Genomic DNA, 12,381 nt, shown 5'->3' with positions numbered 1-12,381 from the left:
TGAAATCTGCAATCCCCCACCTCCAACAATGTTTCTAATAAGAAGGAGCAGGAGACAGAGGCACCTTCATCCTTGAAATGCTCTATGGCTGACCTTTTTGTAGGGGGGTGTGTGACTGCAGGGGTTGCCTCCATTGATGTCAGTGGGGATAAGGCCATCCCAGAGAAGCAGAGACTAGGGGATGTACTGCACTGCTGAGGACAAGGTGGGTGCATCCACTATAAGGCAGCAGGGATGTACAAGCAATCAGAATGCCTTGGCCATCTTCAGTGATGGCTGACGGATCATAGTGTCCCTGCGATAAAATAGATGGCAGCCTACTACATTATTCCTTGATGTATACAACATGAAAAGCTCCAGGTCTGGCAGCTGAAACCCGACTTGCATTGCCACAATAAAGAGGATTGGCCTCTCCTCCAGTTTCCAAATCTAAGTCAATTCACAGACCCAGGAGCCCTTGAGAGGCTATGTCCCCTTGAGTAAGGAGTCTGCATTATTGCTGCAAATACTGTAAATATTCCTTCACCCCCCCCCCCCCCCCCGCCCAGGGACCTGGGGCCGTTTATAGAGTGATTGTGCACTAAGGGAAAGGAAATTCCCAGATGGTTCTGAGATTACTGGGCATTGGTTCTGAATACACATGAATTCTAGGGGTCTACAGTGCCACTCTGGCCCGCCTGTAAGTCAAAGCGGGGGCTTATGATAGGTGGTAGAAAGAATCTTGGCTCCCGTCTGATTCACAGTGTGCCCAGTCGGTCGATGGACCCACCTGGAGGTTATTTCTTCAGTTCCTGCATCAATAATTAGAATAAGCACACTTAGCAAACCTGGTTTTTTTTTCTGCCTCCTTTCCAGCTTTATTTTATATGTATGCAAGTTTTTGGAAGTTAGCTTTACAATTTAGTCTTTAGGTGACAATAGTCTGTGGAACTGTGACATTTGAGGAGTAATGAATGCAGTCAGTGATGACTCGTGGGACTGTTGGTTTCATTTTATGGAAAGGAAGAGAATGTCTTTTGTAAGAACAATAGCTGTGTCTTCTTAGGTAGAAATATGGTGTCGTGTTGTTGTTCAGGAGTTCAGCTGTGTGAGAAGGGTTCGCGGGAAAGCTGAGTCATCGAAGGGGTGGAGTGTGCCAATTGTCTACGGTTGCAGCTGCAAATTCATCCTTCTTGCCTGCTGGGTGAAAATGGAGCTGGGCCCTTTAAAATTTTTTCCCCATTCAGCCGGCAAGTTAAGCTTCGGGCAGTAGAGGGCGCTGGAGAGACCGCGCGGCAGGAAAGGCTTCTGCTTCCGGGTTTCCATGCGCTCACAGGCAGGCTTCTGCAGCGCGTGCAGCCTCCCCAGCGCCTGGCTCCTGCAGTGCACAGTGGTAAGTAGCGCCCAGCGCCAGCACCCCGTTTTAGGCAGTTTTGTAGTGGGGTGCCTCTGGTGAGACACCTCGTGTAAGCAGCTTGTGTTGCAGCCTCCAGGGCAGATTTCTGGTAAGTCCCGCGGGTTGGATTTCTAACGGGTTCCACCCGGGTGGCACTAGACTGGCTTTTTTGCATGTCCTGAGCCACAGGCGTGCCCTGTTCAACAAAGTCTGGACAATAGCCCTGGAGGGTATGTGAGTGTGTATACTTCCTTTGGGATTCTGCCTCAGCCGCGGTGGGCCGGGGGTGGGGGGGTGGGGGGGGCGCCTCCTTGGGCAGTCTCTCATCCTGAGGTCGCCGACGCTTTCTTGGAGGCTCTATGTCAGCCCTTGGGGGCTTCTTCCTCAATGCTATTCTCTGGAGTTCTCTTTACTTTTTTCTAGCCAGTCCGTGTTAATTCAGTCTCCTAGTATAGTTAATAATTCTTTATATGGAACTTGCCCTGTTCAAATTACTGTGTGGTTTTTCCCTCCTGATTGGGTGCAAAGGAATACACATTGAATGCGTAGTTTGTTTATCCATTTTCATGTAGATATTTCCAACTTGGGGCTGTATGAGTCATCTATGCGTATTCTCAAATGGGCAAGGCTTTCTGTGTAAGATGTTTTCGTATCTCTTGGATAGATACCTCGAATGGGGTTCCTTTGTGAAAGCCAGGCTAAGGGGCTTTAACTTTGTGTAGAGGGTGCTGAGGAGTTACTGGAAGTTTTGTGGGTCTGTTTTTTTTTGTAATAGCAGTGGTGGGATTTGATGTGGGTATTAGAAAGATCGCTTGGCCTTGTGTGAGTGGGATGGGAGGACACCAACTTAAATTTCCCAAGATGAAGGTGGCAGCTCAGCCTAGTGACTCTGGCTCGTGACGTTGCTCTCTCATTTGTTTTCGAATCTGTGAAATGGGAATGTTCACGTGCATCTATAGGATGGGTGGCAGGACTGAACAGGCTAGTGCCATGGGGCACTCGGCACGGTACTGGCATGGAGTTGGTGCAGGGGTGGGGGTGGCCAGCACGCTGATATTATTAGGTATTTAAGCCAAGATGTTCCTGCTTCTCCCTGGCACTGGCTATCGTGTGTCCAGAGGCCAAGAGCCTAGAGGGGAGGGCAAAATTTTCAGCATCTTGCCCAGAGGCAGCTCTGGACCTAGAAAAGGCAGAGTACAGCTGCCATTTGCTGCCCGGCGCCTGGTGCTTTCTGATGCCTTCTTGTCGCTTCCTTCTGGGTGGTGGCCTTGGGTTCCAGGCTTTTTGCCCAGCCCCCTGACAGTCACCTCAGCTGGCATCCTGCCAGCTGGATCCCCGAGCCACTGCACCCCAGCAAGTCAAACGGCCATGATTAGTCAAATAAAATTTCCATCTGTTGAGGAATTTATGAGAGTTATTACTGGCTATGAAAGCGATCGGAGGAGAAGGATGGATCTGAGGGGGTAAGTGCCTCCAATTATGTGCGGTAGTGACTTTTAAATAAGGTTGCAGATGTCCTTATCGGAGTGAGCCAGATCCCCGGAGCAGGCTGGGCCGGAGGTGGCTGGGCTGGTGGGGGCCGGTTGGTCACTGCAGAGGGAGGAGGAAGAGGGTCCTCTGCATTTAAACCTTGGGGGGGTGTGGCATTTAGAAAGATCCTGGATACACGCTGCAGGTGCTTAATGAATGCACGTTTCTGCTTTCCCTGCTCCCCTCCCTCTTCCCCTGGGTCTGGTTGAAGGCAACACTCTTTCTAGGCCGGGTTCTTGCTCTCAGGCTCCAGGTGACCAGTCCATGTGACCTTGCTGGGGCTCTAGATGACTTGGGAATGTGGACCCGGTCTTGTTCTGATATTAATATATGGCTTTTCTCGAGTGCCTGACTCGCTTTAACTCCTCAGCATCTGGGGATGGAGGTGACGGCCCGTATCTTGGATGGGAGGGTTTGGGGAGGGAAGGGGCTCATCTGTGGTCACCTGGAGGCCAGGTGCTCCTGTGTTTTTGGAGAGTCATAGCTTTAGAAGTCCAGGCCCCCACCTTCACCCTACTTGAGATGCTGAGAGCAAGACTGCACTTCGGGTGCAAACTTGTGCTCCTGATGGCTGGGGTGAGCTGGTGGGGTTGGTGGTCTTCCTGGAAAGGACTCAAGCAGGACTGAGGGTGGAGGTGGACTGCCCTACTCCAGAGAGAGTGGTTCACAGGGTCTAGACCCTTAAAGGTGGGGCTTGGGCCTGAGGGTCTGAAGGCACACAGTTCCCTGACTGCGAGGCCAGGGGTCTCTCCATGGTCACTTCCTGTCCCTCTCCTACCTCCCCTGCCCACCTCCCCATCAAGTGAAAACCAGCACCCCCACCACCCTGAGCTCTCGGGCCCTTTAAAACCAGGGGCGCATGCCCAGGCCCCACAGCTGGCCCCGCTTTCATTCCTGGGCGTCGGTCCTGTTGAATAGCCCACATCTGTGCCCAGGAACCATCTGGATCCAGTCCTCCCCAGGCCCTGGCTCACCTCCGGGCAGGTAACTCTGGCCCTGGACCCCTTTCTCTCTGCCGGGCAGTTTGAGGGTGACCTTTTAGCAGGTGGGTCTGGAGTCCCCTTGTGCCTGACTCTGGACCCGTGGGGTGGGGAAAGGGGGGAGGACAGGTGCTGGCCGAGCCAAGGGCCTGGGTTGGCAGCATGAGAGCTGAGCCCTCTGGCTGCACCTGTGGTCAGGGAAGCCTTCTGCCCCAGTCTCCCCAGTCCACAGACTGGGCTGCGTGCATCTTGGTCCTTTGGGCTGAGGGCGGCTGTGGAGGGGAAAATCTGGCAGTGATGGGGAGACCCCCAGTTCTGCCGTGGCCCTGTGACCTGGGCAGGTCCCATGAGTTCCTGGGGACTCGGTTTCCATACCTGTGAGCAGGGATGACAGGGCTGCCTTGTAGGATCCAGGTGACGATGAGAGGGAAGTGTGGGAGAGAAACCCCTGGCCAGGAGCGGGTCTCTGATTCCTAGCTGGCCTTTCCGGGTCAGGCTAGGAGACCTCTGGGGATGGGAGGCTGTGGGGCTGGGGTGAGCGGAGTATCTCGGATTCTCCCTGGCACCCCACAAGGGGATGGAAGAGCCTGTGATGGGGTGGCCACCAGGAAAAAGCCTTGGTGCCTGTGGGCCCTGAACAGCAGCAGGACTTGTGTCTTTGGGCGAGCGTCCGTTGTGCTGATGGCTTCGTCCCTGCTGGGTTTCCTGGTGTCTCAAGTAGGGGGTGGGGGGGCCTTGTCGGTGCAGCTCCTGTGGTGGTCCTGGCTCTGCCCGTGGCACATGCGTGTGCACTCCTTCGTGCCCCCTCCCTCCCACGTTTGTTGATGTCAAGGTGGCCACACAGCTGTCATCATTCCTGCTTTCCGGATGATGAAACAGGCTTAGGGATCGGGGCTGCGGTGGAGACAGGGCACAGCTGGTTTCAGGCCTCGGAGCTTGGACCTCCCGTCACTGTAACATAGCATTTATGTGCTGAAAGTGCCCTCTTATGCCTGGTGCTGTACCAGGGACAGGACAAGCAAGGACAGCCAGAAGCTACCCGCGTGGCACCCCGGGTTGGCTGGGGGAGACAGACAATGAACAAGCAAACCCAGGAATAAAAAGATTTCAGATAACGAGCGGGCGGTGACTGCTATGCAGTAGATGAGATGGGTGAGCCGTGGGGGTGGGCAGGCGGTGCTCGGGGGCTGTGGTCTCAGAACGGCTCCCCCGAGGAGAGGGCATCCCTGGTTCCCTCACAGTCACAACTGCATGCCCCCCCCGCCCCGCCCCATGGTTCTCCCATCTCAGACTGGGGGTGGGGTTGCATCCTGTGCGCCTGGTCTCCGCCTGTCCTAGGCGTTGGGAGCCCGCAGGCCTGGAGCCCGGCAGCCCTGAGCTCCCCCCGGCCCCTCTTCCCTGCCTCCCTTCCCCACTGTTGAGGGACCCCAGCCCCATGCTCTACCGCCCCTTGTCTCTGGCCTGGGAAGGGAGTCTGGTGATTTTCCTCCGGAAAGCCTGGTTTGGAAGACACAGTAAATCCCTCTCATGCTGCAGGGACTTTTCTAAGGGGCTGAGTCCATCTTCCCTTCCCAGTTCCTCCCGAGCTGGAGGCCTTCTCCATGAGAGGGTCCCTGGGGCTTTTGGGTTTGTGCCCATGCCTTGGGCACAGGAGGGCGTAGAGCAAAATGTTCCTTAGTCTTTTCCTTCATTTCCCCCCTGCCCCCCACCCCCACCCCAAAGAACGGCGGTTGGGAGCCTTGAACTGACAGGTTTTCGGGGTGTGGCGCGGTGGGCGTCTGCCCTCAGGAACCCTGGGTTGAGTGGAGCCCTGCGCCTTCCCAGCCGATGACCCTGTGAGTAGGAGCCTCACGTTTCTGTTTGCTAAGTGGGAACGGTCACCTCACAGGGCCATCACCAGGGTTAATGAGACAATGGCACCTCTAATGCTTTCTGTCACGACCATCATGATTTTTGGTGATGTGTCCCCAACCCAAATAGCAAAGGATGGAAACAAAGCCACATGGCGTGGAGCTGAGTGAGGCTCAGGAAGCAGCGGCAGAGCCTGCTGAGGGCCAGCAGCCCCATGATGTGCGCACAAGCTTCTGGCTGGTCCCTCCCCTCAAGGGGGCAGCCATGGGGCTGGCTTTGGGTGTGGTCCTGTGGTCCTCCTTCCTGAAGGTCCCTCTGTCTTTCCCTGAGGGGCTGGGTCCCCTGTCCCCATAGGCTTTGGAGTTTATCAATGTCCCCTCCAACTCTGGACTTCCCTTCTTGACCAAGCTGGGCTGGGAAAGCGGGTGACCACGGCATGGTCCTGCCCACAAAATGCTTAGCTGAGTGCTGCGATGGAGTTAGCTTTGGGGCCTTGGGAGCACAGAGAGCGTGCTACTTCCCTGGGGTGGGGTGGGGGGAGTAGCAGGGAAGGCTTCCTGGAGAAGGTTACATCACGAACAGACAGAAGCCAGGAAGAGTGCTTTGTTGATGCTGGAGGGGCAAGTAGGGGGTGAGGAATGGTGAGCATTGGCCTGGGGGGAGCCAAGTCACGGAGGCCTTGCGTGTCAGGCCATGGAGCTTGGATGCCATGCCCAGGGTCCCGGGTGCCAGGGAAGGTTTGAAACAGGGGAGCAGTGAGGTCAGACTTGCTGTTTAATTGCTTTCACCTCTCTAGCCCAATAGTCTTTAACTGGGGGCATTTTTTGTCCCCCCAGGGGGCTTTTGGCTGTCATAACTTGGGGCAGGGATGCTCCTGACATCTAGTGGGCAGAGGCCAGAGATACTGATTAATATCCTCCCTGCCTGGGACGCCCCTCCCCCTACGACCATCAGTTATCGGGCCCCAAATGTCAACAGTGCCTGGCCAGTGTTGGCGCTCAGTGAAGTTTGGCTGAATGAGAATCTGGGGCCAGGCCAGGGCGCCTGGTGTAGAGTCAGCCTGAAAACTGGGAGTTTTCTTCCTCTTGGCATGTTCCCCCGTCTCTGAGAGGGGTGGACTCGGCTAGGCAGGCTCAAGCCTGGGTACCCTGGGCCCTGGGGCAGCGCTGTGACCACAGTGGCCCAGCCTCCCGTGGTCCCTCCGTGGATCCCCCTCCCGATGCCTGTGTCCGTTCCAGCCTCCACCTCCTCGCCTCCCCGCTGTGGTGCCGCAGAGAATCCACCAGCCCCACTCAGTATGCAGTCCTAGCCGGCCTGAGAGCCTGGGTTTTAATAGCTGAATATTTCTTAAAAAAAAAAAACTCCACTTGTCTGGAGGCCCTCACCCCTGCAGCCCTGCCTGCCTGGCTCCCTGGGGGAGCTCATGCAGAAACTGATGTGTTAATAGGCCTGCGGCCTCTCCCGGCCTGGCTCTCACTTGGCCTCCTGCGGGAGCCTTGTGCTGCTCCTTGGCCTCTGCCTGCAGCCCAGGCTGGTGTCTGGCTTTGGGCCCCAGGTCCAGGAGGTGGGGGCTGGGAGGGCACTGTGATCTGCCTTTTCCTCGTTGTGAAATTCCTGGACCCCTTAACAGGGGCGGGCCCTGTGCTTGGCCCATGGCGAGCCTTTTTTTATTCAGTCCTCACAACCTCACGTTATAATGGGTGTGCTATTATTTCTCCCATTTTGCAGACCAGGAAGCTGAAACTTGGAGGGGTCACCTGTCCAAGGTCACACCTCAAGTGAGTGGTGGCCCTGGGGCCTGCACCCAGGTCGATGCCCAAGGAGCCTGCCACCTGCGTCAGTCTTTCCAGGCCTAGCAGGTTTATGGTGACTTCCCTTCAGTTGGGTAAAACAAGAAGCATCCCTGATCTGTGGGCTCCGAGGGCAGGACTGGCTTCCACAGCAAGAGCTTCCTAGCAGTAGGCCAGCCTGCTTCACAGTGTGATGGGTTTTCTAGTGAGGTGATGAGCACCCCATCACTGGGAGTATTCAAGCTGAGGCTGACAGCCATTGTTCAGGCAGGACAGAGAGGACCCTTCTCAGGTGTGAGGGGCTGCACTGGAAATTGTCTGAGATCAAAATCCTTTGTGTACATTAACTCATCAGACCCTCATGATAACCCCATGAAGTAGGCATGATAATTATACCCATTTGACAGATGAAGAAACTGAGGCCCAGTGAAGGGAGGTAGCTGCCTAGGCCCCTCTCCATGGCTGGCTCCTCAGCATCCTTTAGGGTTCAGCTTAGATTTTGCCTCTTCAGAGGGGTCTACCCTGAGCCCTGGGCCAATTGCACAAGCATCCTCCTCTTTGCTTCCTTCATAGTGTGTAGAAATGTGCTATCTCTGCTGCCCTGGAGGGTAAGGTCTCTGAGGACAGCAGCTGCCTCATGGTGGGCACAGGGAGGGCAGAGCCAGCTGCTTAGACTTGACATCTGTGTTCTTAACCACTGGGCTTTCCCGCCACTGAGCTTGACAAGAGCTGTGAGTTCATTAAATGACATTGGCGTCCTTTCCCAGGGACCCTGATGTGAGGCAGTTTTCCCCAGATTGCCCCCACCCCAACTCCCAGGGAGTTAACTCTCACCCCCAGGTTTTAGATCAGGCAGAGTTCACACAGCAAGCCCTCCCGTGCAGTAATTACTATAATTTCCCCTGCATAACCGTCAGCTCTTGGATGATATTGTGACCGAAATGTAAGAAGCAGTGACACTCCTTGCCCTTGTAATTGAGGCTTTGGAAGCACTGCCAGCATCTCCAAAGGGAGCTGATGCTGGAAGCATCGTCACCTTTGGACTCTGGCTTTTTGACTTTGTGGCTGCCGGGCAGCTAGAATGACTAACGGGTGAGATGCATTGATTCACTGTCCCCCCGCGTTGTGTTCACATCGCTGGTCCAATTTGTTGTCTCATGGCAGCCCTGTGAGCTGGGATGGGTGCTCAGCCCTGACCTGTTGGGCAGAGAAGTTATGCGTCCCTCTAAATTGCACAGCGTGTAAGTGGCAGGGCCTGGCACCAGCCGGGGTCTCCTGCCCCCACACATCCTCTTCTGCCATCTCCCATCCCTTCTGCTCAAATGTCCCCTTAGAGAGGACCTCCTGATAATCCTTCACCCAGCTGACATTTGAAGAGCAGTAATATAAAAGCAACAGTCACAACCCTGGGCACTGATGACTCACCACGCACCACCCTCTTCCCCTTGAGTGTGCAACACATGCCGTCTTCCCAGCCTGCCGTGGTCAGGGCTCTTATTACCCCTAATTTACAGATGAGGGAACTGAAACCCAGAAAGGCTGTGCCGCCCGAGGGCAGGCAGCCGGGAGGTGATGGAGCTGGGGTTGGAACCCAGGCAGACCCCAGGGCCGAGCTTCTAGCCATCCTGCCACGTGAACTGTTCAGAAAGTCAGCCTTCCTGGATGTCCTCTAGTTTTTCTCCAGGGAGTTCATTCGTTCATTCATCATTCGGCCATTGCTTATGGGTACCTGTTGTGTGCCAAGTGTTATTCTAGGTGTTCGGGATTCAGTCTTGAACAAAACAAGGTTCCTGCCTGCATGGAGCTTCCGTTCCAATTGGGGGAGACAAACCACAAGCAGACAGATAATGCAGTTTCAGGGCAGGCGAGGTATGGGGAAAAAGGAGTTAGGACGGAGGATGCAGAGTGATGGGAGAGGGGAGACCTTAGCTAGAGAGCGCAGGGGTGGGTTAGAGACCCAAGGGAAGTAAGAGGGGAGCTATGGGAATGTAATGGGGAGGCAGTTTCAGGCGGAGGGAGCAGCGTGTGTTAAGGCCCTGTGGTCGGGCTGTGCAAGACACGCTCGAGGACCTGCAGGGAGGCTGGCAGGAGGTGAGGTCAGAAAAATAAGAATGGGGAGATGCTGGGTGGTGGTGGTGGGTGGGGTTTGAGCAGAGGAATGACAGAATCTGGCTTCCACGGGGGAGGACAGGTTGTAGGGGGTGAGGCAGAGGCGGAGGGGCCGGCGTGGAGGCTGGTGCCGTGGTGCCAGGGAGAGATGGTGCTGGCTGCTTAGACCACAGTGGTGCTAAGGAAATCTCTCCTCTCTGCTTTTTCTGAGCCAGCTGACTTCTAAGCATCCTTCCCTCGTGGCTAAGACCTTCCCTGCACTCCTGGGGGGCTGAGTTTGGCTGCTTCTCCGCCCACGGGCCCTGGGTGCTGCTCTCTTGTGCCCGCTGGGCTGTCTTGTCCGTCGGTCTCTCCACGCATCATACGTAAGCCGTTTGCTCTTTGGACATTGACTGAAGATCCGCGCATGCTGTGTTTATCCTATTCAGGTCGTCAATTTTTATTTTTGGCATCTGCAGAAATGCCTGCTTTATAGGTGATCGGCTCAATTACATCTCACTGTTACCTTTATTTATTTTTTTTCAAGCAGGAGGTCCCCCCCCCCCCCCACCCGCTTGGCTTGTCGGCTCACTTGGATTCTGTTCGCTGACACGGGAGGAGTTAAGCTGCGTTACTTAAGCAGTTGACAGCTTGGCTTTTTCCCAAAAGCATGAGAGTTTTGGCCTCTCGCTATGCAGAGGTGGTGCCCGCGAGCCTCTCTGATGGGACCGGGTATCATTGGGTTCGGTTCTGGGAGGCAGATATGAGCACGGATGTGATATGGGGTCTCGTAGCAGGATCTGTTCGGAGGCCTCTGGGACCCCACCAGGATGGGTGGCCTCAGCTTCTAAGGACCTTACAGGATGGGATTCCATGTCCTGGGAGAGAAGGGCTCTAACAGAAGGGGCTTTGGCCGTGTGACCAGTCCTGGCTTGAGGACACTTAGGACTTTGAGATCAGCAGTCCCCCTAAGACTACATTTTGGAGGGGAGGATCAGCCCTGGACAGGAATTTGGGGGTGCTGGTATCAAGAGAAGAAAGGATGGGTGCTTGGCTGCTACAAATACCTACTGTCCCCTCAAAGGCTCTCAGAGCTGTGTGAGCTGTGTCCTGGACCTTCACGATGCTAAAGACAGAGAGGGTGTCACCGTACAGAACATTAGCCCACAGGACCAGATTCCCCCAAGCAAATGAAGGAGCCGAGTTCAGGGTGGTTAAAGGTTCCTGGGTCTGGGGGAGGTTGTGGAAACTCTGGGGCTGGCTGGGCCTTGAGGCCTGGGTGGGCTTGGAGAGGAGAGGGGAGGGTGGGGAATGTGCTCTGAGTGGGGCTTACCCCCTGGGCAGAGTCACGGAGGCTGGGATGTGCCTGCTGGGTTGAGTGGAGGCGGAGACCAGCTGGTGATTCACTCCTTGGTAGGGAGCGGGGAGTGCGACTGAAACTGATGGAACTGAATACCAGGTGGAGGAGGGTGACTGTGTCTGGCTGGGGAGAACCAAGGATGGGGCGGAAGTGGATTTTGAGGAGTAATGGAATACATTGCTTTGTGGAGCACCTACTATGTGTCTGGAGTTCTACTAAGTGCTTTGCTGTGGCCCTATCTAATCTGCACAGTAATCCTACCTGATAGTGCTATTACCCCTACTATACGGGTGACGAGATGGGCTCAGAGAGGTTAAGTGACTTGGCCAAGGTCACACAGCAAGCAAATAGAGAGGGGATTTGAGCCCAGGCCTGGCTGATGTTCTCTACTCATCTGTGTTACAGAATCATCAGCTGTGAAGTTGGAGGCAGCCTGGCGACCTGTCCTGGGCTGTTGTCCCCATTCTTTTTCCTCCAGCCTTTTCTTCCTCAGTATTCCTATGCAGTATTGAGTGTGTCTGTGGGCAGGTAGGGGTGGCAGAATGCAGGGGGGTTGAGAAAGTTCTGAGGAGACCTTCTCCTTGTCCCTGCAGAACTCTCCTTCCTCCCTGCCTTCTCCCTGCAAAGCACTGGAACGAAGCTGGCAAAATTGGAGTCAGCAGAAAAATCTAATTTTCACCTTAGACACTTTTGTAGCTGACAGACATTAACCCGGCCTCTAGACTTCCCTACCAGATGGGTCTGAGCTGAGTCCTGCCCCAGACATTGGGAGACCAGCTCTGTCATGGCATCCACTGTCGCATTTTAGGCATGACGTTTTCCCTCCATTGGCTTCAGTGTTTCCACCAGTAAAATGGGGGTGCTCAGGGTAGTGTGTCACAAATTCAAAAGCCTATGGAGACCCGCCAGAAGAGACAAAGGTGTGAAATGGGCCAGGTGCAGAAGAGAAGAGGGTGCTGGGGACATAGGGGCCTGGCGGGCACGTGCCTGCCTCCAGGGGCAGCCTCCGGTTAGGACCTGCTATGCAGGGTTGCTATGGCCAGAACTTTAGATTCTTTTCAAGAAAAGTCAGAACTCCGACTTGTGCTCTACAATATTTCAAATTTTAAATGTTAGCAACTTCTTTAGAAGTTTGGGAAAGCGCGTGGAGGCCAGTAAGAGCAGCGCCGTGGTCTGAGGCTGGCTTGTGGGTTGCCGGCTCGCAGTGCCTAGGCTGGACTGTTTGGGTTTCTTCCAGCTGGCTGAGATATGGCTACATTTAAAATGCATATAAATAAAAATCACATCTTTGCCTTCCAGATACATCAATTTGTATTTATTGATGAGCCCTGTGGTTTATAATGTGCATCTAAGTTCAGAGTTAATGATGGGGCAGAAACCTCTTTGAGAAACTTTAATCACAGATTA

General features: G+C 54.8%; 1 protein-coding gene across 1 annotated transcript in view; it reads left to right on the top strand.

Moving 5' to 3' along the window:
• Nucleotides 1–1,327: 1,327 nt before the first annotated feature.
• The window catches only part of ACTL8 (actin like 8), a 61,167-nt gene continuing 50,113 nt past the window's right edge, over nucleotides 1,328–12,381 (top strand). The window contains exon 1 of the mRNA XM_011000915.3: nucleotides 1,328–1,372. The gene's annotated coding sequence lies outside the window, so the exon portion shown is untranslated. The remainder of the gene's footprint in view (nucleotides 1,373–12,381) is intronic.

The sequence above is a fragment of the Camelus dromedarius genome, chromosome 14 (genome assembly GCF_036321535.1).
Source record: "Camelus dromedarius isolate mCamDro1 chromosome 14, mCamDro1.pat, whole genome shotgun sequence".
NCBI classification, from domain to species: Eukaryota; Metazoa; Chordata; class Mammalia; order Artiodactyla; family Camelidae; genus Camelus; species Camelus dromedarius.
The sequence above is the reverse complement of the archived record's forward strand: the minus strand, read 5'-3'. Positions and strand labels throughout refer to the sequence as shown.